At 40.6% G+C, this 27,783-nt stretch overlaps 1 protein-coding gene across 4 annotated transcripts in view; it reads left to right on the forward strand.

The window, feature by feature from the left end:
• CSRNP3 (cysteine and serine rich nuclear protein 3) overlaps window positions 1-27,783 on the forward strand; it is a 198,815-nt gene that overhangs the window by 119,183 nt on the left and 51,849 nt on the right. The gene's annotated exons all lie outside the window — the stretch shown is intronic.

The following is a 27,783-nucleotide window of genomic DNA, read 5'->3' on the forward strand; positions in this document are numbered from 1 at the left end:
TCCCTGGCACTTACCATCCTTCCGTATTGCTCCATTATTTCAGCCTTCGATTTCATTATCTTTCATCACCTAGCCTTCATCACATACCAATTTTCCATTTTGAGCACCTGAAGTCTTTTGATATTTGTGAGAAAATGAAACAAGTGGCATTTTACAAGGCCAGTTTCTTATCAGTGCATCATAACCATCTTTGTATGTGTCTGGAGTCAATTTCTTTCTCAAATCTATGTTTATCATTCTTCCAGCTCCTCCTCCCTCCTCTCTCCCCTCATATACAGAATCTCTCCTTGCCCTCTCACCATTTTGCACCCTTTCTTCACACCGGTCTCCAATTGTGTGTCCTTAATGTAAGCACCGTGCTTCACATGAGGTTTTAAGAATAAGTGCCCAACAAGGTCCTTGTGTACCCAGCAGCCAGTAAGCACTATTATGTTTGTATAATTTGATGAGTGTATGGACAGCTAATTAGGCATTAGCTATCTCACAGTCACTTCCGTGCTAGTAGGAAGCAGAAGAATAAAAGCAAATAGAACACGATCTGCTTTGCAAAGGCAGAATTCACAGTCCAATGTCACTTTAACATCATTTCAACACTTGCCATCCTGTTTTTTACGTCATAGCTACTGGTACGAACACTTCATCTTTCCTGGATAGTAAAAGAACTTTACTATTTATTATTTTGCTATTTTTAATTTTTTTTTTACTTATTTATTTGTTCTCTTTACATCTCAGTTGTAGCCCCCTCCCTCCTCTCCTCCCATCCCATCCTCCCTCCCTCTTCTTCCATCCCCCCTCCCTTATTCCTCAGAAAAAGGGAGCCCCCCCCCTACTCACCCACCCCAGCTATCAAGTTGCATCAGAACTGAGTATGTCCTCTTCCTCTGTGCCTTGGAGAGGCAGCCTCACCAGGAGGCAGGGGTCAAAACGCAAACAACATAGTCCATGCCGGAGACATCCCCGCCTCCCCTTACTAAGGGATCCACGTGAAGCCTGAGCTGCCCTTTGGCTATGTCTGTGTAGGTCTAGTCTATGCATGGTCCTTGGTTGGTGCTTCAGTCCCCACAAAGCCCTTCTGGGCCCTGGCTAGTTGGCAGTGTTGGTCTTTTTGTGGGTCTCTTGTCTCCTCTATTCTTGCCCCCGGCCCCCCAACTAGATTCCCTATGCTTTACCCAATGTTTGGCTGTGAGTCTCTGTATGTTTTCGGCTCCGCTGCCGGGTGTAGCCTTTCAGAGCACAGCTATGCTAGGCTTCTGTCTGCGAGCATAGCAGAGTATCGATAATAGTGTCAAGGGCTGACTCTCTCCAATGGAGTGGGTCTCAGATTGGGTCAGGCATTGGTTGGATATTTCCTCAATCTCTGGTCTAATTTTATCCCTCCACAACTTATAGGCAGGGTAAATTTTGGGTCAAAGTTTTTGTGGGTGGGTTGGTGTTCCCCTTCCATGACTAGGAGTCCTGTCTAATTAGAGACTGTCTTCTTCAGTCTCCATGACCCCACACACTAGAAGTCTCTGCTAGAGTCACTCCCATAACTTCCCAGAAGCCTACGCTGTCCTAGGTCTCTTGAAACTGAAAAACTTCTATAAGGCAAAGGGTATTTACTGTCAATAGAATGAAAACAGCAGTCTACAGATTGAGAAAAGATCTATATCAATCTTATATCTAAGAGAGGGCCAATATCTAAAATATATAAAGAATGCAAAAAATTAAACATCAATGAACAAAATAATCCAATTTAAAAATGGGGTACAGAGTTAAGCAGAGAATTCTCTACAGAATATCAAATGGCTGAGAAGCACTTAAAGAAATCTTCAGTATCCTTAGTCATCCGGGAAATGCAAATCAGAATGACTCAGATTTCTTCTTACACCCATCAGAATGGCTAATATCAAAAACTCAAATAAGAGCTGATGCTGGTGAGGATGTGGAGAAAGGGGAACACTCCTCCATTGCTGGTGGGAATGCAAACGTGTACAACCACTTTTGGAACCGAACTGGAGGTTTCTCAGTAATTTGGGAATAGCTCTACCTCAAGGTCCCCAGCTATACCACTCCTGGGCATATACCCAAAAGATGTTCCACCATGCAACAAGGACACTTGCTCAACCATGTGTCATAGAAGCTTTACCTTGTAACAGCCGGAATCTGGAAACAATCTAGATGTCCCTGACCAAATAACTGATAAAGAAATTGTGGTATACTTACACAATGGAAGGCTACTCAACTATTAAAAACAAAACAAAACAAAACAAAAAATCATGAATTCTACAGGCAAATGGATAGAACTAGAAAAGATCATCATGAGTGAGGTAACCCAGACCCAGAAAGACATGCATGGTATGTACTCACTTACAAGCAGATTTTAGCCATATAGTACAGGATAAACATACTACAATCCACAGACCTAAAAAAGCTAAGTAACAAAGAGGATCCAAGGAAAGATACTTAAAGTTTACCCAGAAGGAGAAATAGAATAGACAATGGAAGTGGTTGAAGAGAGGGAACAAGTTAGGACAGGGAGCTCAGGGAGAAACCAGGGTGGAGATCAGACCTGGGAAGAGCAGGGGCAGGGAGACAGAGGGCCTACAGAGAGAAAAGACCGTGGGTGGAGATATTTTTGCTATTTTTCTATTGGTTCGGATTCAACTTTTGTTAAATGCTTAGTAAATAACATTCCATTTTATATGACTTATCTTTTTCAGTAGAACTAAATCATATAAAGTTTTAAAAAAATGCATTTATTTAGGACCTAACAGTCGCAGGAACATTAGTGAAAATGAATATGAATTCACCAGTTAATAGTAATTTGTAATTTTATGGATGTCATTTCAAACCATCAAGATCCTGGTTTATCAGTTATCATATTCAAATATGCACATTGTGGTGAGCTGCGTTTTAAAAAGGATTCCATGGTAATTATGTATTCCCAGCATGTACCTTCCTGGTTTCATTTGCTTATATATAGCTTTCCCAAGCATCACTGCTTAATTGGAGGCCTCGCAGCTGTTTATGCAGTAGCCGTACAACACACTTGAGGGAATGCAAGTTGCTTTCACCTTCACCATCTTTCCAGTCAGCTGGGGAAAAGGCATCACAAAGTCAGATCACTAACACGATATAAATACAGTTCATTTAGTTTTCATTTGGTTCCTTTGAAATTCAGGATGGGGACCAAACATTTAGCTTCAATAAATGGTGGCATTAGATATAGCCTTTTAATCTCAGGCTGCTAAGATTTATTTGGGGGAAAATGTTTGGGGTGTGTGTGTGTGTGTGTGTGTGTGTGTGTGTGTGTGTGTATAGTTTGGCTTTTTCCGTAGTCACATTCTGTATTAATGCATTTCAGATTCACCCATTTATACCTCTCAGTGCTCTACCACTCAAGACCACATAACTGTTATCTCCTCTCTGCCCTTCTATGCAAACCTTGCAGATTCTCTCATCTTCCTCAGCTGTGCACGCCTCAGCTCTTCCCTAAGTAACAGTCATTCAAACTCTGCAGCCTCCAAACCCCTCAATAGCACGCTATGACCACACCCACATTCTTGCTTCTCTTCATCCCAAACTCCAAGGATCTTGAATCACTTCTTCAAACGGAACGCACTTTGCTTTTTCACACTATGATCCTTAAAAGTTTTTTGTTGTTGTTGTTGTTGTTAACCTTTTGATTTTCATGAAACTCCTGGATTTTGAAATATTTTATGGTCCTATTTTTATTTGTATTATTTTTATTGACTTCTAATTTGTAATATCATCTTTTATCTCACATTTGAGCTTCATTGGCAGCCATCTGGAGTCTCCACATCCACATTCCTCATCTCTTAGACACATGTAAAAACATCATAGCTGTCTTGGAAATTCTTTCAAGCAACCCAAGAAAAAGAAAAAAAAATTAATTGAGACATTTCAAAAAACAGAAGTGGCAACGTTGCATGTTTACTATAATGTTCTCTACATTTTGTGTAACATTATATTCCATAACACATTAAATCTATATGCAAGCCCATCTTGTTCTGAAATTCCTACTAGGGAGTAAGGGTCTAAAGAAAAGCCAAGTACAATTGGGAAACTGAGTAAAAGGAAGGGCTATATGTTTCAGGAAGTAATCTGACAACTACCATGTCTAAATGGTTAAAAGTGCTGGCTTAGCCCAGGTCTGCACATGGAACACATAGGGAGCTTAAAGACGAACCCACATTTAAATTACCTCATTATATGTGACAGAACAGACACTGCAGATGAATTGAGAAACAAATACATGATATTATTTTAATAAAAGAGATAAAACTAGATCCCTTGTTTTCATGTAGGAAAATAAGCTCTCAGTGTGATGAAGAACTAAATGTAAAAATTTCAAAACTTCAAGATTTGAAAAAAATAAGAACAAATTTTTATAGTATAGTAAAAGGTGAAAAGTATGGAAGAAAACAGTTTATATGTGAGTATATTAAAATATAACTGTATAAATAAATGTACCTTCAAGAAAGCAAGAGTTGAGCTGTGTGTTAGGAGATATTTGCAAGTTACTAATTGATAAAGAATTTGTACTTGATTGAGACAAACATCCTAAAGGAAGGAAAAGCTATCGTGGAATAGTTATATAATACACAAAAAAATGCTAATACAATTTTCAGACAGCCCAGTAAGAAGAAAAGGGTCCCAAGATAAGACAAAGGAATCAGAGATACCCTCTCTCTACTTTCTGTAGAGATTAACTAATTTCTAGATTTACAATATGAAGTTTAATCCTATTGTTTAAGTTTTGATGACTTTCATTATATTTTACACACATTTCTTGCTTTTCTTGGAGGGGAAGTCATCAGATCAGCCCACTACTCAGTTTCTATTATTTTCTCATTCAGTAACTTTCCCCTTGTTTTCTTGGTGTCACATAGTTTGATATTTTATACTGCACTGGCTACTTTTGAGTTCCTATCATGTTTACACTTTTGCTGTTGTAGTAGGAAGGCAGAGGCACCTAGAACCCAGTGACAGAATCTTCTGAGCCACAATCATGATTAGTCAGACCTGGCCTTTCACAATGCATTTAGCGTCTTGTGCCTCGCGCCTCTTGTCTGCAGTGATTTTGACAGGAAGTACGATGCAATCTGGCCGCCCCCTCACCACTTTCTTTCTTTCTTTCTTTTAAAGAATTGTTTATTTATTATGTATAGTGTTCTACCTGCATATACACCTGCAGACCAGAAGAGGGCACCAGATCTCATTATGGATGGTTGTGAGCCACCTTATGGTTGCTGGGAATTGAACTCTGGACCTCTGGAAAAGTAGCCAGTGCTCCTAACCACTGAGCCATCTCTTCAGCCCCACCTCACCACTTTCCACGAGCTAAAACAGAACACTGTGTCTTTAGAACACTATCCTGAAACTGACAGTCTTTTGTTTGAGAACCGTCATAACAGGAAAATACTTAGCTTTCCTACACCTTTTCTTTCCTTAGGACGTCAGTTGACCTTCTGTGAACAGTATTCTGCTGTGTATTCATTTAATTTGATACAACTGAAAAATCCACTGAGCATTGTAGTTTTATCTGTGTGGCTAGAGTTAAACTTTTAACGTTAGTTTTGTTAAAATTAGCTTTGATGTTGACTAAACGCTTTCACATATTTCTTCATCTATAAAATGTAGAAATAGATCAACCTTGAACCTAGTATAAGAAGCAACTAGCCCCTTTCCTGTCCCCTTCCTGCCAACTCCAATCTACTTCTAATCATTTCTCGTGTCTGAGTTATTTATAACAAAATATTTGAGGGAAAATTTGTTTGTTCAGTATTTACTCTGTGTACCTTTGACTGTTCGTGCAATCACACTGAAGTCGGCTTTCCTATTTTCTTTTGCTCTCAGCTCATAGACTCTATAAAAAGTAATCATTGTGTAAATATTTTAGTGAATTTTGTTTTGAGCTGTCTTAATTGAACCAACCATGAACTTCTTCCTAATGCAGTGCTTTAGGAAAGTTCAGAAGAGTTTAATATGGGCCTGGATCAAATTAAAGAAAACTAGTTAGAATAAGGAGTTGTAACTGTATGTTAGTCTACTGTCAACAACACTTTGAGAACCAATCGGAATATTCATTATATACTCATTGATTTCTAAGAACTATCTCCAAGGTTGCCAGAAGCTCAAATACGTATTTTCATGATGGGACAGTTTCTGACAACAAAGTAATATGATAATTACTGTTCTCTAAAGCAAGACACGAAAGAATGAAGAACTAAAAGGGATGATTTGCACTTTTTAAAAAATATAGCTATCTGGCTGGGCAGTGGTGAAGCACACCTTTAATCCCAGCACTTGGGAGGCAGAGGCAGGCAGATCGCCTGTGAGTTTGAGGCCAGATTGGTCTACAAAAGTGAGTGCAGGACAGCCAAGGCTACACAGAGAAACCCTGTCTTGAAAAACTAAACAAACAGGCAAACAAACAACATCAAATATATATCTGACATCCTGACATGTTATTTGGAAAACTAAATAGGTGTTTAGGGACTTAGGTCAGAGGTAGTGCTTGTGTACCGAGTGCACAGCCCTGGGTTGTGTACCACGTGGGCATGTCCCATGGAAGCAGATGTGGTGTAATATTTCTCAAATTTGTCAACCCAATATGTAGGCATTTGGTCAGCATATTTTCAGACTTTTAAGGATCATAAAGTATCCTCTGTCACATGACTGAAAATGCTATCATTAGCGTGATCCATCTGGGATGGTCCTGCAAGGCAATGTCTGCTAGAACCCATGCATAAATGTTAAAGTGGTCGGTAGTTCAAAATGTAGTGAACTCAGGCTTCACAAATCCTAATAAATATCATCTACTTAGAGGCGAGAGTTATAACACCTATGGCTTTCGGTTTGTTTATTTGTAAATATTAATAAAGACTTGTGCCTTTAAGCTCACCCATAAGCTAAAATGATTAAGGCAAAAATGCCATAAATTGTCCTTTATATTCAGTAACACCCTGAAGGTTGCCATGGTGATAACAGCAGTGGTAACGATGATACTATTTATGAGGAGGGGCAGCAAGAATTTTGCTAGTAGATAATGTTAATAGCTAATAAAGAATTTCGTTAGTAGTTAGTAACTGACTTAGGGAGTAAATTATTCAGATAAGACACATATAGTTTTTTCTGTTTGGCTTTTTGTGAAGTGGAAGAAAGAAACTTGGGAAAGACCTGCATAAGTGTTGTAAAAGCAAATCTGTTTAAATAAAAACAGGTAGTGTTAGAATAACAAAGAGTCAGGTGGGACAAGATAGAACAAACCATGTCAGTGACAGAAGTATGTACCTCCAGCGTTTACACTTTCTTTTCTTGCACGCTTTATTCTCTTTAAGATGGTGAATTTGTATAATACTCAGGGTAGTAAAAACTGGCATATACTGAGCCTTTAATGATTGCTCAATAACAGGGGCTGTGTGGACACCTTCTGTGTGTCACCTAAATACTCTTATGAAACATCTTAAGGTATTTAAGCATCTCTACAAAATTCAAAGGCCAGTGAGAAAATGTCCTGGCTTTTGGTCTTGCGAGTGTCTGGCGGGATCCAGTTTTAATGTTATGATATTGCTTCCTACGATGATGACTGGAAATAGCTGTATTGCTCATTCTTGTTCTAACATTAAACTTCAAACTTCAGAGACATCTCACGGCAGTTTAGAACCAATTCACAAAATACAGTGTGGTCTGCTATTAATAAAGCGGCCCACAGATCCAACAAGTATTGCATGGACTGCATTCAAATAGAACCCTCTGTTTTTGCACACTGGCTGTTCTAATATAAATCTGTTGGTATTGGTCTCCTGAACGTTAGTATTCTGGTGCTGTGTCTCATAAAATTTAGACCTTTGACTTCTTGGATAGTCCTGAAGCTGAACCAGTTAAAAAAAAAAAGCAATATTCTCATTTCCATAAAGTAAAAGGAATAAAGAAAGAGAGTTGCAGATGCTGCTGTGGCCAGCTGAGCAGGGAAGACTGGGCACCTTGAAGCCTCTTAGCCAGCCTTGTCGCCCTGTAAGAAATGCCTCAAGAGATGCTGAAGCAAAGGTGTTCTGGCAGCTGCCTCCCTCTTGATTGACTACATCAGGCTTTGAAAGGACCTATGTGTTCATTAGCATCAGGCACTCTAGGGTTTCTTGTACAGACCTTCTTAATGGAAGCCTGTGAGAGCGTCTGTGAGTGCTCTCCAAGGCACGGTTTATGGGAGAGAGTCTCAGCAAGTGTTTGCTTGGTGTCATTTAGACACATTGCCCCGAATTCTTGACACATCTGAGTATCGATAAAATGTGACTCTTCAGAAGATACTGGGATGGAGAAGCAAGTGTTGGCTCAGGTATTTGCAGGACTCCCCCCCACCCACCCCCCGCACACACACACACTGCCCCCCATAACACTTATCCAGTGTGGTTCGCTAAAAGAAATCGATGCCCAGAAAATCAAAGATGAAAGGAGGGAAAGAGAACTTGATGCAGTTGATTGGACAGAAAATGTGTACTTGAAATACTCAAGATGGGAGATTGGGAAAAGATAAGGGATGGCAAGTCAGGGAGGCTCAGGCACAGCACACACAGCAGAGGAGAGATGCTCAGGAATGCGAGGTGCCAAGCCAGATGCTACTCTTACTATTAGCCTCTCTCCAAGCAAGAGAGACAAGGCATCTCCTCACTTCAACTCACAGTCGTGGTGGGGTTTCCTCTCGTAATGATAAAAATGGCAACATTTACTCTTATTTTTACATCTGTTAGTACGGTTAATTCCTGCTGTAGTCCTATGAAGTGGGTACTCGTTTTCAGATGGTAAAACTGAGATTTCAGGAAGTTTGGTTATTAATGTTTTCTCGGGGTCCTCTTGTCAGTAAGTCGTGCAGCCCAGTCGAGGCCCTAGCCATCTCCACTACAGCATATGAGCATTTCGTGTTCAAAGTAGCTCAAAAGTGAATCTTTTATTTGCCTTCTGATATGCCATTTCTAATCTAGGCATTGTTGTAACAATTACATAACTATGTGGGCACAACTTAATTTTTAAATATAAAATAATTATATAAATCAAGAGAGTTGCCATTGCATAGCTATGTATTTATGTTACCAAGAAAAAAAAAACCACACATACTTTAACACCTTTGCTAAGTCTACAACAAAACATTTTTTCACAGCAGTAAATGCTTTTTTACCACACTGAGCAGTCTTCTTTAAGACATTATTTTCTGTAGTTCTTCTTGGTAACCACCAAGTTTTCCTTGGTTTTCAAACTGTAATTTGAGTAGAGTAGCAAAATAAATTCACCTTATAGTTCACAAATAAGCAGGACGATGCACACATGAAACATATTAACCTTAGTTTAACATGTTAATAAAGCTACTTTAAAATAATAATAAGCACTAAAATGTACTATTTTGCAACTATTTTTTACTACGTTTTGCGATGACGTATCCTATGACATCCACTCTTGATGGTTTTGGTCTGTTAAAGAGAAGCAGTCCTGCTCCTACACTGCAGTACATCTGTTGCCACCTCCATTGTCACATGCCACAAGGTCAGCCATGTGAATCTGGCTGTGGCAGGCGTATTTAACCATGGAAATTGTCAAGTGCTACAAGCAGGGGTTGTTTTATGCTTGCTTTTAGATGGCTTAGACAAGAAAAGTGGAGGAAATGTGATTAACGCAAATTAAGTTTAAGGTTTGTCATTTCTATAGCTCTGACATCCTAAGCAGACTCGAAGTTTCAGTTAGTATTCCTGTAGCTGTAAAAGACCTGTCCTGTTGGCAAAGAAGTCATCCATGTGGCTTATGGACGAGTGAATGTCTCAACATGTTTTCTTTATTGTGCTTTGCATTTACTTGCTTACTTAAATGACAATATAAACCAGTGTTTGTTCACATCCAGGTGTGTGTAACCATCACCTTTTAATTGCAGAGAAGGTTATGTATGTAATCATTAGGCAAAAGCCCATCAGTTATTATGTGAAAATCTGTTAAATGAAATTATAGTAGAGAATATGTTTTTATCACTTATATATTATATATTATTTATGCAATGCATTTTATAGTAAATGTATGCCTGAGAGGCAGCTATTGAACATTTACCAGACCATCACTGGGTAAACTTTGTGATGTTCATATTAACTCAGCAGGGTTTTTTTTTAATGTAGCCTTAAATTTTTCTTAATGTTTTTTTTGAACTCTGAAGACAAAATTGTTATGTGATGTAACCTTTTGTTTGTTTTGGTAAATATTAACTCAGAACATATTTTATTGTTTGTTTGTTTTTCGAGACTGGGTTTCTTTGTGTAGACTTGACTGTTCTAGAACTCAGTCTGTAGGCCAGGCTAGCATTAAACTCACAGAGGCCTACCTGCCTCTGCCTACCGAGTACTGGGATTAAAGGTGGGCACCGTCACTACCTGCCAGAACAAGTTCTTAAAATTAAGAACTTAAGTGATAATGATATTTATATAGTTATGCTTTGTTTACTTAGTAATTGTAGTAGTTCATCTTTTTTTTTTGTCTGTTTCTCCACTGTCAGTCTTGTCTTGATGTAAGCCTGTGTCTAATGTGTCACCTACTCACTCACTTAGTTAATATTTGGATTTCAAGTGAGGTCAGATTGCCCAGTCAGGATCATTCTAGAACGAAGGCTGAATGTGCTTCACTGGTCACCCACCATTGTGAGAGCACCCCTGTGTCAGCTCTTGTACCACACACACTGAGAATGGGACAGCTCAGATAGAGTCCATGGTGCTCAGTGATCTTAGTTCACAGATCAAGTTACGAGGATCCTCCAACAAATCACTCCACACGCTGTTTGTCCACTGATGGTGGGCATTTTTGTTCAAAAAGAAGCTTGAAAAGCTGTAATTAGCTTTCTCTGTGCTTTGTAACTGACACGACTTTACCATCATCCCAGCCTTTCTGCACTCAACATGAGGTAACATTTTCTAGCCAGCCATCACTCTGTCATCGAATCAAATGCTATGAGATTCACAGCATTAGGCTTCCTGGCTGTCGAAAAATCATGAACATACAAAAGTGGACTTAAGCATTGGAAATTTACAGGTATTTCCCCACTCCATGCAGTAGTGGTAGAGCCAGCATTAGGAAGTCTTTGCTACCCATTGATTTCATCTGCTTATGCAGACTCCACCCTAATTGACTGTCTAAGACCAGGTGACCACAGTCTTGACTGCTCTGGTGGTTACAAGTAAGAGTCTCCACAATCTGGGAAATGCTCTGAGGTCGACTACGAAGAGTATTTTTTAGGAAAGCTGAAATGTAAATTGGTTTAAAGACGATTGGGTAATGTATTAGAAGTTGGAGATCATAGGATATATCAACCTTAAGCTCCATACCCCCGATAAAGGCAGTTCCACGTGCAGTGTGGGTTTGGGATGCTGCTCTTTCCCATGACATGCAAGGAACATGTTCTTCTTTCCTTGCAGATATACTTTACATTCTGACTTTAAGGATGGTTAAATAGTAGGATCTCAAAGTCACTCCCATCCAAAGTAGTGTGACACTGTCAGCAGTTTCGTAGTGTAACTTCTCCTACATTACAGGCAAATGAGGTGGAGAGTTAGCTCCACTTGGGGACATTTGCCAGACGTGACCAGAAGCTCCTACTTGATCCCCAGCACCACAGAACATACAAAGTAAATTTTAAAAAGAGAACAAATATAAAATCTGGAAAAATAGCAGCAAAGAAGAGAACAAACGCCAAGTGTCTTCCAACGTTTGATTTTGAAGAGACCTGTTTATGAACAGAGGAAAGGGAAATGCCACAACCTCCATCAAGAAAGCCCTCGTATAACCTTTGACTTACTGTACCTGACAGTGTAGTTTCATTGTTTTCTTTAAACCCTTTTAAAAATTGGATTCACACAATCTGAGAGCTACAGCTATAATTTACACTGACTCTTTTAACTGCTAGAGAACATTTCACTAATGGACAAGACCAGGAAGCAATCAGTGACTCATGGCTTATGCTGTTACACCTATGGCTTGATCTTTATGATTTCCACTGGCAAAATCAAGTAATACTCCCACCAATGCCCATTATTTTTCTTTGGGTGTTGTAGAGCAAACTCAGTGCTTCGCATATTCTAGACAAGCCCTGTACTACTGAGCTCCATCCCCAGGCATTATAGTTACAAAACTGTACACACAATACACAAAGGACAAAGCAAGGTAATGTGGATCCTAAGGAGATGACATAGAGACTCAAATTCTTGACTTATGGTAGAAGCATTTCTCTACTGTCAACATCTTAGCACAAGAAAATTCTTTCTTGCTAGGTGGTGGTGGCACACACTGTTAATCCCAGTATTCATGAGATAAAGGCAAGAGGATCTCTATGAGTTCAGGGCCAGGCTGGTCTACATCATGAGTTCCAGGCCAGGTGTTACATAGGGAATTCCTGTCTTGAAAAACAAACAAACAAACAAACAAACAAACAGAAACCAAACAAACAAAGAAAAAAATTCTTCTCAGGACTAGGATAAAAGCATGATGAGTTTTTATAGTTTTCCTTTGCATTGAATTAATAAATCCACATTTATGCCTATGTTAACCAAATAAAAGTTTCTAATCTAGTCATCCGTTGTCCAAAATAGCTTCAAAGTTAAGTAAAATGTGGAAAGAAATAGTCAAACACTGTCCAGAAAATGAATAAAGAATGTCTGTGGGGACACTCAATGAAGATATGTAAATAATTTCAAACTCAAAGTGGCCCTCCTGCATGTATTTTCCTTATTAGAACATAATGTGACAAATAAACATGTGGTAATAAAGGAAAGTTGTCTTTGAAATGTTGAAGAATGGCTGCCCGAGTCACATGGTGGCTGATCTTGGCTGTCAATTTGATGACACAACAGGGAATAGGGAATCTTGGTTAGACGATTGCCTCTATCAGATCGGTCTTGATTGCTGATCCATGTTGGAGGGTGCAGTTCACTGTGAGAGGGATCATCGTTAGGCAGCTGGGCCTGGGCAATAAACTCACAAATAACTCACAAAATTTGAGGAAATGGGGCAGTGCGCAGCATTTCTGCATGTTCTCAGCTTCTGCCTCCTGCTGTGTGTTCACGCCTTGGCTTTGCTTAGTGCTGGACTGTAAAGAGTAAGATGAAGTAAGTTCCTTATTCCCCAAGTTGTTTTTGGTCAGTGTTTACCACGGCAACTGAAAAGAAAACCAGAACACTAAGCTATTTTTTACTCAAAAATAAGAATCTATCCATCTGGAGCAAGAAGATAGATATCCACTGTTATTGGAATCCGTTGGACAGGTCCATAAGTTTTCGGATCTAAGAATTGTTATGCAGTTAATAGAAAGGATTCCATGCAAACGTCATTGCGGAATTTGTGAAATACTACACAATCGTCTGTTTTGGTAGATTTCTATAACTCACTTTCCATTTTATTCTACAGTGCTAGGCAGTTGTGGGCAGGATTAGAATTAGCATCCCAACAGTGCAGGGCTGATATCTTATACTGTTATTGGTAAGGTGTCTCTCTGTGCAATGGATCCTCATATATTTTCATAGAAATTTATCTTAAGGATTGTACAGTTTTTTTTTTTACAGCCAAAGTTTCAATGTTGGTTACAGACCAAATGACATAAAGCTGTGTTTTCCAACATCAAATAAAAAACTTACCTTGTATGTATAACTAGTTGTTTAGCTGGCATCTTTCCAGTCTGCTTTTTTTTCTTTTCTTTTTAAAATTTTTTTAAATTCAGATTATATCTCATCTCATCTGCTTTTCGAAGTGGGGAGTGATGACTGCATGGCTTCTCCTCGTTCCCATCTCACTGTGATGCAGCATAAGCTAGACATAGGATACACACTGAACCAGCAAAGCCCTCGGTAGCATAAGTAGTCCTGCATCCGGGCAGTCTGTGTGCTGTGTCGAGGCTTCTCACAGCTCCCCTTGGCAGTTTGACTGTGGACATCCTACCAAGATATTTGTATTCTGCTTTCTGCTTTGGTCTTTCTCTTTTTCTAATCCGTTGATGCCAGTTTTTCTTTTCTTTTCTTCGCCTTCTTCTCCCAGCAGGGACAATTTTCTTCATATAATCTTGTATTTGATAAGCTAAGGTGGGAACTACAAAGAAATAAAACACGAGCTAGCCCTTAGTGGAACTCCTGGCTTTATTGAACAGAAATGGAGATAAACACAGTTTTTTTTTTTAAACACACCATAAAAATAAGTCAATAGACATGAAGAAAAATGTATAAAAGTGCAGCCAAGTTGTTTAGAGGGATACAGACTTACAGATGAGGCACATTGGAGGGCTTTTGCTCTTATTTATCTGCAAATGATGTATTCTTAAAAACGTAAACTCTACATAGAGAAGAGAGACATATATATATTTATATTATAGCTAAGTAGTAGGGAAAGAGAATTTAGTACTGGTTCTCATTGCCTTTCTGTGTTTTATGGTTCTTAATAAATTTAGCTTAGAGGAAAAACCTGGTGGATTTTAACCTATGTATATGTTTGTGTGTGTGTGTGTGTGTGTGTGTGTGTGTGTGTGTGCGCGCGCGCACGTGTGCATGTGCACACACCCTCCCCAGCATTCCAGCATCCCTGGTTCTCCCTGACTGCCTGAATCTTGAGTCTAGCCTCGTGTTTTGATTTCCCACTTCGTCTCTCTCCCTGCATGTGCTATTTGATGTTTCTAAGAAGAATGTTTGCTTTGCTCTTAGATCCTTCAGCTTTATCTCTTTAGAGAATTTTTTACAGGTCATTTAACAGGATCTTCTCCTCTCACAACCTTTAAAAGGCAGACAGCGCTTCCTTTTTATGCTCATCTGTCTTGAAATATTTTCTTTCTCTACAAATGGTTCTGCATATTTTTCACATTTTCAAGACATCATGATTTCCGAGTAACTAAGTCTACCAAAAAAGTGTTCCTCAACTGAAATTACAATCTTCATTTTGGAGAAATAATTTTAATTTTAGCTGCTTACTAGAGCCTCTTCTTCATTAAATGTTATATTATCAAATTTCCCAGTCATATTATTATGTACCTAGGCCTCCGACATATGAGTATGTTTTCTTAGCTGTGACAAAATACCCAGAATAAACAAGGTAGAAATATTTGTTTGGGTTCACAGTTTCAGAGGTTCAGTCCACGGTCACTTGGCTCTGTTGTTTCTGGGCCTGTGGCAAGGCAGAGCATCAGAGCGAGGAGCACATGACAGATGGAACGTGTTGACTTATGGTAGTCAGGAAGCAGAGAGAGAGAGAGAGAGAGAGAGAGAGAGAGAGAGAGAGAGAGAGGGCAGGGGTAGGAGGAAGATCAAGGGCATGGACACGCTCTGAGTACCCATTCCATTGACCTACCTCTGCCATCTAAATCGTGACCTCTGAACATATCTGCCGTTCCCACAGCACCACCAACACATGAGCCACTGAGAGGCATTTAAGATCCAAGCTGTAAACGCTCCCTAATTCTCATTTGTCTTTTGGTATGTTGTTTCCACCTATATAAGTTTTTATGAGTCAATGTCTCCACATTGGGAGGGAAATGGATGAGGACGGGACTAGAAAGAGTTGGAGGAAGGCAGTGGTAGGTGGACACAATCAAAACCATCTGTGTTGCATCAATTATGGAATAAAAAAAAACTAAATAAAATTCTTATAAAAGGAATGGAGAGATGGCTCAGCGATTAAGAGTACATACTGTTCTTCAGAGGACCATGGTTCAGCTCCCAGAACCCACAGGGCAGCTCATAATAGTAACTCTTGTTTCAGGGCATCTGATCCATTCACCTGGTTTCTGCAGAGAGTAGATATACAGGCAGTGCACATATCTACAGAAACGCATTTGCAGGTACCCATAAAGCAAATAAGTAAAAATGCGTTGGAGGAAAAGGACTTGGGAGGAGCTGAAGAAAGGAAAGGGAAGGGGAAAGTGCTAAGACTATAATTTAATTAAAATGTATAAGAAGTCAGTTAAAATAATAAAGATGAGTATATTTTCTTAGCTTTTTTCTTTGCTGTCTATGTAGTACTTTGGATATAATAGCAAAACAACAGTCACATTATCTCCCTTACGGAATATATGTTTGTGTGAACGTATGATGTATGTTTAAGTAAGTGTACATAGCAGAAGTTTGTGTCCTTAAATGTAAGGGGCTGATCATAAGCAGTCTTGTGCTAAAATGGCAGCTTGATATTTTTGAGAACCCACATTACCCTCTTTCCATCTGCCGCTTGAGCTGGACTGTGGCTGCAGGAGCTCCTGCCGTGTTCCTATCCCTGGGGCAAGTAGGCAGGATGGAGGAAATTAGGAGAAGAATGGCATTCTAAGCTGAGCCCAGATGTCGCCAGATGTTGTTTTTATTACTATCCACTAGTCATGAGATCTATTTCCCTGCAAAGGAGTATGAGGGGTACGCTGAAAGTTACATAGCACAGAGGGGAAAGCAGCCTTAGCCCCCCTGACAGTGAGAACCCGAGGACACTGTGCTGTTCTCTGATATAGGCATCAGGCTGTCACAGATTTTCACCTTTTTGAAGAGACTATTGACTCAGACTCTTGGCACAGCTGGGGATGTGTACTACATTTACATATTGATTTTTAACTTTAAGCGAAAACAGAGTTTATTCATACAATATACTCTGATCACAGTTTCTCCTCTCTGGCTTCCCCACCTCTGACACACACAAATCTACACTCTTTCTTTGTCTCTTTCTTTAGAAAAACAAACAAGGAACTAAACAAACAAAAAGAAAAAGAAAAAGAAAAAAGCAGAATAGGATAAAACAAATGAATGGGAAAAAAGAGACAAAGAAAAAGCTTAAGAAACACACAGAAACTCAGAGACACACCTCCTCACAAACAGAAATCCCAAACACAAAATTGGAAATCCTAACATACAAACAAAAGACATACAAGTTAAGCAAGTGCCCAAACAAGGCATTATGAGACACAGAAAAACCCAAACCCCTCCCAAAAGTTCTATGCTGTGCATCGTCTTCTTCCTTAAGTGTGTTTTGTATACCTGGTGAGACTCCTTTGGGGAAAAAAAAAAAGCAATCTTTCCTTTGTGGGTGATTGGAGATCGCTATTGGATAGAGAGCTATTGGAGACAGCTTCTAGGTTAGGCCTTGTGTCCACTTCCCTTTATGGTGTTGGGACCCCATCTGGCTTAGACCTCCTGTGCAGGTGCTGTGCTGCTGCCACAGTTCATACGAGCATCAGTCCTGCCGTATCTAAAAGGCCTTCCTTCCTTGGTGTTGTCCATTCCCACTGATCCTTCCAACCTTTCTGTCTCCTCTTCTACAAAGTTCCCTAAGCCATAAGGGGAGAGATTTGATGAAGACATGCTATTTCTGACTGAGCCATCCAAGATCTCTCACCTGCAGCACATTGTCTACTTGTGCGTCTCTGTATTTGTTCCAGTTTACTGCAGAAGGGAGCTTCTCTAATAATAGCTGAGCAAGATACTGTCTGACTTTCACACGAACTCTGGTGCTCCCCTGGATGGGGAGACCTGGTGGCACTCAGAGGAAGGACAGCAGGCTACCAAGAAGAGACTTGATACCCTATGAGCATATAAAGAGGGAAGAGGTCCCCCTCAGTCACAGTCACAGGGGAGGGGAGTAAGGGGAAAATAGGAGGGAGGGAGGAATGGGAGGATACAAGGATGGGATAACAATTGAGATGTAATATGAATAAATTAATAAAATATATTTTTAGAAAGATACTGATCTGTGAGCATAGCAGAATCGTCGTTAAGAGACATTATTTCGCTATGTTCCTTTAGAAGAAAAATAGTATTTGATTTTCCTCTAGGTCCATGGCGTATCTAGTCACAGGTTCTTGCCCAGCTGAGCAGTGTCAGGGATGGGTTCCAACTCATGGAGTTGGTCATAAATTCAATCAGATAGTGGTTGGCTTCTCCCATAATTTTTGTGCCACTATTGTACCAGCATGTCATGAAGACCATTGTAGATCAAAGCGTTTGTAGTTGGGTTGGTGTTTACCTTTCTCCTTTGGTAACATCCAGAATACCTTCCAGTATGATGAACATAGTCAGTAGGGGTGAAGGCTCGAGGTAGGAACTAGCTTGACTTCTTCACGTTCAATAAGTTTTGTAGGTGTTGTTTTTATCAATAGGGCCTTACCATCAGTTTGCAGTCAGGAGCCAATAGACTTAGCAATAACCTGATTGTTTGGGGGTTTTCCATGGGTGGCCCTCTTGGGGCAACAATTCAATGAAATGTTATCCATTTCTGGCACTGGAGTTTCCATTTAGTGGCAAGAGATGTCTAGTTGGAGCTTTGTGGCCTCCATTCCATTGAGATTTCTGTAATAGATGCATATATTTTAAGAAGCTTTGATAGTAGGTTTCCATATGGCTGCTAAACTGGCTTTCAGTTTTAGCTGTCCCTCCCTGAAGTCCCTCCCTTACCACCACCACTACTCCCATCTTCCCTCCCCTTCTCCATGTAATCCTCTTGTGTTAGTCCACCGCTCCTCTTAATCCATAACTATATACTCTATTTCCCCTTCCTCAGGAGACCCTTCCTGTCTCCAGTCCCTTACTCTCCACTTACCTTCTATGGTTATGTGGATTGTAGCCTGCTTATCAAGGACTTAAGAGCTAACATCCACATATCAGCAAGGATATACCATACTTGCCTTTTTGGGTCTAGGTTTGCTCACTTAGGATGATTGCTTTCTAGTTCAGTTCATTTACCGGTGAGTTTCATTGTTTTTAACAGATGGATAATATTCTATTGTGTAAATGTACCATGGTTTCTTTGTCTAGTCTCCATCAACAGGTATCTAGGCTGTTTCCAATTTTTTGGCTGTTATGAATGGAGGAGCAATGAACACGGTTGAGCAAAAGTGTCTAGTAGAGTGTAGTGTCCTTTGGCTATTTGCCCAAGAGTGCTATAGCTGAATCTTGAGGTAGATCTGCTTCCCAAAGAACTGTCACACTGATTTCCATAGTGGGTGTACTAATACATTTCCACTAGCAATGGATGAGTGTTCCGCTCACCCCCAACACCCTCACCAGCAGAAGCTGTCGGTTGTGTTATTGATCTTAGCCGTTCTCATTGATGTCAGATGAGATCTCAGAGTCATTTAGCTTTGCATTTCCCTGATGGCTAAGGATGTCGCACGTTTATTTGAGAGTTTCTCAGCCATTTGTGTCTCATCTTTTAAGAACTCTGTTGAGTACTTGTTTGTAATGTCACTTTGAAGTGACGATCCCTACCATAAGTTGTTTCGGTGGTATATAGTCAGTGGTGATGCTTCTCTCCCTTCTCGAATGCCCAGTGTAGAGACATGGATTCCATGAAGGTGACTGGTTGGGCCTTTTTGTTTCCCAGCATTCCCTTTTCTAACTCACTTCTTTCTCCCTTTCCTCCCTACTCCTTTTCTTCATAAAAACTAGTGTCTGCTCTCTACTCTCCCTCAGCTGCATTTCTTCCATTCTTGTGGTTCTTTCCCTTGATGGTCCTACTCCAACAAGCCATGAACAGTGTCCCAACTTCCTTGAGCTGTTATTCCAGCTCACCTACTTTGTTTCTTCTTTAATCTCAGTCCCTAAAGAAGGTCTTGATGAAGCATCCAAGAATCCAGTGATGCAAAGGGCATATGTAATTTTATTAAATATTATCAGATATTTTATTTATTTTTAAAAGCCTTTTCTTAACATTAGAAGCTAACAGTAAAATAATTTTTATTGAATGACATCCCCAGACTTTGGGTTCTCGATAATGTCTCCATCCTGGCTCCACAGGACCTTCTAAAGGGATTAGACTATGGCTTCTGTGTCTGCTCAGTCCTTTTTCCTCCTGAACCATTCTCCAAAGTTAATCTTTATTTTCCTTTAATACATTCACAGGCTCCTCACTCTTGGGCATTTAATCCACTACACACTTCCATCACCCCAGGTTTATCCATTTCGAGGGACCACAGTACCTACAGACCTTGCTGGTCAGCTGCTCTCCTTCATTGTTAAAACACACACCTCATAAACGTCTCTTGATGAGTCCTCCTTACACCCAGAAGCTGGGTGTTGCCCCACCCCACCCCTACCCCTAACTAAGAAAAATATGTTTCTTATGTAGTCTACAAGGAGAGCAAAGCCCAGAGAGGCACCAGCTCTCCTTCCTGGCACCCCTGCTTCCTTCTTCCTCCTTCCTGCTACCTCCTTCCTTTGTTTGTTTCTTCCACTCTCGTAGTCTCACCACCATTCACCAGGGTGTGAAAGTTGACCTTGTTTACCCAGAAGCACTTGCTGTTACTTCACAAAGAGGAAACAGCTCGAAGAGGCTGTGAAGGCTGCAGAAGGTGAGAGACTAAAAAGAGACAGAGCCAAGATTGAAATCCCAGTCCGACTCACTGAAGCCAACATTCATGTCTTATGCTCTTCAGACGTATGTGTCACATTACGCTTGTACAGAAGTGACATAAAGCTGCTGAAACAGTGGGTCCATCTAAAAGATCCAATTGTGTGTCTTGATGCCATCATTTGAGTTGCTGTCCTATGCAAGTCACTCAAGTTTCTGAATTCATTCCTTCATCTGGAAAATGGTGCCAGCCAAGTACATATGGGGCCTGATGAATTTGTCAAGCTTTTCCCATGGGCCAGGGATAGTCACACACATGGTTTATGACAAGGGATAAGACAGACAAACCTCAGTTTTCAAGGAGCCATCATTTTATTATGAGACAGAGTGTAAAGACCTAGGTCATGATCTTTCAGGTGCTCTGAGGAAAAATGCAAGTATGAGGAGAGAGAGGAAGAGAGGAAGATTTGAAGTGGCTTTTCCAACATGGAGAAACATAAGTAGAGGACAAATGAATTAAAGGAGCGAACGTGTGGATGGCAAGGATAAGAATATTCCAAGGAAAAGAAAAGGTGCCAAGGTTTCATGTTGTATTTAATATTGAGCAATTCAAATCCTGTGGCCCATCATGTTATTACTTAGTGGAGTTCCTGAACAGGGTCTTGCAGTATGATGGTCTCCCCATGAAAGCACTGCTCAAACTCAGTGTCTCTTTCTCCAAAGCATAGGTTAAGCAAACAAAGGCCACTCACATCTAAACCTCATGCACTGCCTCGTCGCTACCATGACAAGCTTCATTTGTGTCACACTGTCTCCCACAATATGGTTATGAATACGGCAAAGCCCTGTCATCATCACAACGACAGTGTCACCCTGGTTTATCCTAGGGCCATGAATGCTTCCAAGACTTCAAAAATCGAACAAAAAGTTCCCAGAAAGCTCTTAATGCATTTTTGGAGCAAATGGGCAATTTTTAGCCTCAGCTTGCTTCATAGGATTACTATAAAGTTATCCAATTATGTATGCTATCATTTTATACAGGATCAGGTGGAATCGTGCTTTCCCTTAATGTCTTGTACTTGTTTTGTGTTTTGTCCCTTAGAATCAGCCTCAGAGGAAGCCGGAAGTGGGGTTGGGATGGGGGGAAGTGGGAGGATTTCTCTAGAGATCACTGTCTCTCAACCACCAACACTCTTCCTTCAGGTAACTGTCCTGGTAGCCTGGGGTGCACACACATACCGTTTCGACTTTCCTTGACTGTCTTTAACTGATCACAATGCCACAGCTTTTCAGTTTTTCTCTGTACTTATTATTATCTCCAGGGTCTCTCCTCGTGGACTAGTGGTTCTCAGAATGTGGTCCCTGTAGTAGGCCCATCAGCCATGTGAGAACTACCAAACAGAACGCTGGGGATGGCACCCAAAAAGTCTGTGCTTGTAACAAGTCTCCAGGTGGTATTATATTGGAACCAGCTGGTCACAGGCTCCTTCTATCTTCCTCAAAGCTGTGTTCAGTGACTCTATGTTGGTAGCCTAAAATTGGTGGAATCGGGAATCTTTACACCACAGAAATTGGCAAACACGACGGACCAGGACTTGCTGTTCAGAGAGACGTTCTCTAGCCTGGGACCGCTGCCAGGTGATTCTGATAGAAAGTTAGAGAACATTTTCACAAGTCGTTTCTGGCACTCCACCTGCTCTAGTGAAGCAGTCGATGTTGTAGTCTGCTCTAGTCTACGCTCCGATTCCTCAGGCTCCTGCCACATCGCCTCGGCATCCATCCTTCCCTCCTTCATGCTTCAGACTGTAGAGACAGAGAGAGAACAAAAGCGTGCACTCATGGCTTTCCCGCTCCCGTGTGTCCAGGGTGCAGCAGTAGTGTGGGATAGCGCTGGACTCTACAGACATCCATATTTCACTCTGTGCTCCTCCTTTCTTGTAATCTTCGTGCAGCTCACACACAGGAAAAGCTTCTATCATCTTCCCCCCAAATGCTAAGGATGCTGGAGCACGTCTGGGATTGGGTTTCCTTGTTTGTTAAGTTGGTGAAGCACTCTGGGTATGTGCCGGGGCCACATGGGTGATTTGTCAGGTCAGGAGGGAGGAAGCCAGGTCATCCAGCGTCTTTTATGATCACTGTCTACCAAGTGAGCTGTAAGGGTGCCCAGCCATGTTTGGTGCAGAAATCACATTAGGGAGCATGTTAAGTCACAGGGCCATCAAATCCCGGTTGGTGACAACCTGAAATAGCACAGCAGCATCAAATCCCTCCCTCCTTAAACCCACCTTCCTCCATATTTAAAAACTTCATCTTTATCTTCCCTTTGCACTCTCCCTCCCATCGACTCTCTTTTATTTCTGGCCACCCTGCCTGTGGGATTCAGCAAGCTTCCCCTTCTCTCAGATCTAGAAGACCCCCACGCTGACCTCCCACGGTTCAGCTCGGACCACTTGAAAGAAAGGTTGAAGCTTTTTCCTTTGTGCTTGGTGAATCTGATTGTTTAAAACAAACTCCCTTTCAAAGACTCTCAAGAAAGCCTACAAAAGCTTCATCATTGCATCTGCATGTAGACTAAAATAAGGCCTAGGGGGCCCCTCATCCAAGGCTGCCTGTTCTTTGATTTTTGAAGGAAAAAAAAATCTCCTTTGTTATCTCTTTTCTACTCTGAAAAAAATTAAACTCTAAGGTTCTTAGTGAACATGCATTAATCCCCAAGCCCGTGTATACCTTTGGAATTGGTTGTTTCGTTTTCTATAAATCAGCCTTTAGAACTTCATTTTTTCCCTTCTATGCCTAAATCTGATTCTTTTTCGTATGGTTTTTTTTTTTTATTCCCAGTGCTTTATTGCCCATCTTTACTTTCTGGAGCTATACATTTGTAGTGCTTTGATCACTTTGAAATACAGTCTGAGTTTTCCGTTCATCACCCCAGTTCCCTGTGGCATTATCGGCACTCAATGGTGGACGTACGCAGCACCCACTAGACCTGTGGTGGATTTCAGTGGCTGAAGCTGGATAGTAAAAGCCTGGACCTGCAGGGGCCTCCAATGTGCTGCGTTCTCTATCCCCTCCTTGCTTATCAAGTGAAAAGTTCACACAGCTCCCATTCAAAGTGAATTTATGTACTATTTTTAATAAATATTGACCTCCTATATCTATCAACTAGTGACAATTTTATCAGAAATTCCTCCGTTTCTCCTATCAGAAAATTGGTGATATTTAATATTTTCAAAGTCAGCTCATTGATTCTTCAGAGCCAGTAGACCCAAAGCCTATTGCCTTTTTATAATCAACAAACATGTACTGGAAGGCTACCAAGAGACATACAGAAAGATGCATGAATATTCCAGGGAGGCTAATTATCTGCTCAATGTTTTCTTATTGGGGCCATAGTTTTCAATTATATGTATACCTGTTTCATTATGCTCAAAGTGAGAGATTTATTACCTGCATGAAACATTATAGAACATTAAAACTTGATCATAATTGCCTTGCTATGACAATTTCTGAACCAGATAACTTCCGAGGAAACATATTAGAGGGGTTTTAAATTTAAGTGATAAAAATCAATCAGTTGTCCCTGATGAACAATAGTTATACCATGCTTTATGCAGCATCAGTATTTTTGCTACCATTGACTGCAATTTCAAGCAGTGCACTGGGGACTGGGGACTGGGGACAGTGTGTGTGTAGACAAATTTGGTTCTGCCTGTACATTGAAAAGGACATCACGGTGTGTACAATGCTAGAGAGGTGAGAGGTGACACAAAGGGCCTTTTAGTATTTTAACTGATGGGAGCTGCTGCGTTTGGTTAGAACAAGACCAATTTACAACTTGCCTGTCTCTTATAGAAATCCGACTTTACTGACACACATATCCTATTTGTTCATTGATATTCTGTAATCCCTTATGGATGGCCTCATAAGAAGCATCCCTTGACAACTGCGCAGCTTGACTACCCATAAATAGTAGGTATATTAGGAAAAAGACAACAGGGACTAGATATGTGATTTAGTGGTACAGCATGTGTGAGGGGATGGGCTCGTCTCCAAACACCCTCCCCAAGAGAAGAAAAGGTAAGCTGTAAATATCAGAAGACCTAAATATAGCAGAAGAGGCAAGAGCAGAAAGAGATGAGTTATGTGGCCCAATAACTAGACAACAAAAATGTGTCATTATGTTTCAATTCTATTTTCATAGCTATCATCCAGTCTATAGATCACGGTTTATCAGACGATAGCCTGTGGTAAGCCAACCCCTCTTTGTCAGTCGTTTTCATAAATAGAATTTTATTGACTTGCAACCAGTTTTACTCATTCACATGCTGTCTGTAACTATTTCTGTACTAGGATGACAGAACTGACTGGTTCCAGGAAATTGAATAGTCCACAAATACGAAATGTTTAATGTCTGGCTCATTAAAGAGAAGGTTTGTTGGTTGTGCAATACAATATGTATTAACCTGCTGTAAATAGATGACTAAAAGTATTGTTGCCACTCTAAGCATCAGGTTGATGTTTGTGCCTAGTATTTTCATGGTTTCGGTGCAGCATGGCCAGACCAGAAATGAGATTACAATATGATGACCAGCACCAGGATAACAGAGAACAACTCAGTGTTTTGGTGCAGAGGATACATACAGCCTAGATGTTAAGTGTGAATTTAAAGAGAAAAAAATACCTCATTTTTCCCTGTGTCACAAGCTTGTCATTCATTTTGTTCGTTCCTTTGTTTGATTTGCATATTTATTTTATATACAGTGTTCTGCCTGCATGCCAGAGTCATTAGATCACATTATAGATGGTTGTGAGCTACCACATGGTTGGTAGGAATTGAACTCAGGACCTCTGGAAGAGCAGTCAGTGATCTTAACCTCTGAGCCATCTCTCCAGCACAAGTTTGTTGTTCTATTAAGAAACAAAGTCAAAGGGTCTGGAGAGATAGCTCAGTAAGTAAAGGGAACTGCTGCTCTTCCAGAAGACTTGTGTTTGATTCTCAGCATCCAGATAGCAGTTCACAACTGCCTTATGCCCTCTTATAGCTTCTGTGGGTACCAGGCACCCATATAATCCACAGACATACATGCAAACAAAACACCCATGAACTTAAAATAAGAATAAATGTCTCTTTAAAAAGGAAACAAAATCAAAACAGCAACAACAATAAATTCTCTCTCCTTGTTAATGTGCTCTGCAAGGGAACTTTAGATTTACATTCAAAACGAAATCAAAATGTAGAAATCAACATTTTATCTTTGTGCTAAAATACATTCTCCATCAAATTCTTTACTTTGGTTCATAAAAATACCTGGATTAAATTAATGCTTTCCCATGGCATGCCTCTAGTAAGTGTGCCACGCCCCATATTCACCCTTGTGGTCATTGTACCCACTTTTTAAAAGTAATAACTTTGCGTGATAAAGTTTAGCTTATGGCACTTTCTAAGCAACTTACCAGACTTTAATTTGCATTTCCCATCTGCAAAGGAGAAACTCTTTATACCATTTGTAAAGCATGAGATAATATAATCTAAAAAAAATTCTTAGCATTGAGGGATATGTGAAAATTATCTTTTTCTTTTTGTGGTTTTTAAACATTTTTTTCATTTCTTACTTGATGCACGTATTTTTTGTCTTTTTGTAAACGGCACTATATTTTTAAAAATCAAACCAACAGATAAACAAGCAAAACCCTCCCTCAGCAGAGAGCAGCAGACAGTCAAGGCTTGGTTATTGGCTCTTAGAGAGTTCATCTCAGTTATCAATGACAATGCCAGGTCATGTGACCAAATAGCATGTACTATTCAAAATGAACTTGATACTGTAACCATCCTGTTGTCTAAAAAGACAACCAAAACTGTCACTAGTATTTCTTTCACAGACTTCATCAAGAATGAGGTTGGGTTATGGATCAGTAGCCTCTCAGAGTTGGTAAGTTTGGAGTCCCCATCATTAAAAATAATGTGATGGCCTATTGTGAAGCAAAATATATGTCATTAATAATATTGTTACCTGTTATATTTTGTTAGGATTTGTTAAAAGCCTATGCAGAAAATAATTTAGCTACTTTGTTTTTGTTTTTCAAGACTGGGTTTCTCTGTGTAGTCCGTGCTGTCTTGGACTCGCTTTGCAGGCCAGACTGGCCTTGAACTCACAGAGATTTGTCTGCCTCTGCCTTCCAAGTGCTGGGATAAAAGGCGTGTGCTACCACTGTCCAGCTATTGCTAATTACAAAGAAAAAGAGGTCTTGTCTGAGAATCACAGCTCTTTAGTTCTGGGTTGGTTTTTTTTTTTTTCACTTTCTTCATTTTTTTTCTTAATAACTTTAATCCCTCAGTTCGTGACTTTCATTTCTTTATAAAACAGAACATTTACTTGGGGCTGGCTTACAGTTTCAGAGGGTTAGTCCATGGTCACCATGGCGTAGGCAGTGTTGCAGGCAGACTTGGTGCTACAGGAGCCAAAAGTTGGACATCTTGATCCCACAGCAGCCGGGAGACCGTCCAGCGCATGACTTTCCCCAGGGAGCACAGACTAAAATCCTGCTTCTTGATACCAAGATTTAACACTTAAATCCAAGCTCCCTCATTACATGTTCCATACCACAGCTGTGTCTTATTATTCCCTGGCACGGAGTGCGCGCTTGGCAAATGTTACCAACAGCTAGTGAGTTAAGTATAAGAAGAATGCCTCTGCCCCCTACTCCTGGTTGCTCACTTCATGTGTTCTGTTAATGACAGCCTCTGGGAATTTTCCAGAACTGTCAAAGTCCTACCTCCACTCCCAGGGCCATGCTGTATAGAGCCTCTCCCAACCCTTCAGTAGCCACGGCTGGTTTCTCCATGGAAGTTCACAGCGTTCCCTGCATCAGTCGCACTCTTCAGCCAATGCCGTATTTTCACATATCTTTACTTACGGAACATTGTTAATAAATACTATCTGAATGAATATACTGAGCTTCTATTCTGTCTGCAATGTGTGGTTCTTGGCACTCGGGTGATAACTGTAAAGCAGATTGCCAAGGGCCTTACTCTCTCGAAGCTCATAGTCCTGACAGGGGGCCTAATACACAGGATACTGCCTCACCTGATGTGCTAATATGGATTCTCCAAAAAGGAAGCGGTTGGAAAGAATGAGAGAAAGATGGATGGGTGTCCAGTCAAGACAGAGAGGTTAGAACAGGCCTCCCAGGGGAAGCGACGTGACTAAAGCCATTGAGTGCATGAGGACATTACCTAGGCTCCGTGTTACGCATTGCCGCCACAAAGCTGGGAACCGCATTCCTTACCCACAACGTTCATGAACGTGTCAGTGGGTACACTAGTTTGGAAAGCACCGGATAGCCTGCAGATGGAAGGCGTTCCAACACTGCTCCGGTTGCTGCACAAGTTTCCTTACGCGTCTGTGTTCCTTTCACTATTGTGGCCATATGTTCTGTTCATGTGGGCATTCCCAGAGTGTCTAA

Source organism: Acomys minous (assembly GCF_964271855.1).
Source record: "Acomys minous genome assembly, chromosome: 10".
NCBI classification, from domain to species: Eukaryota; Metazoa; Chordata; class Mammalia; order Rodentia; family Muridae; genus Acomys; species Acomys minous.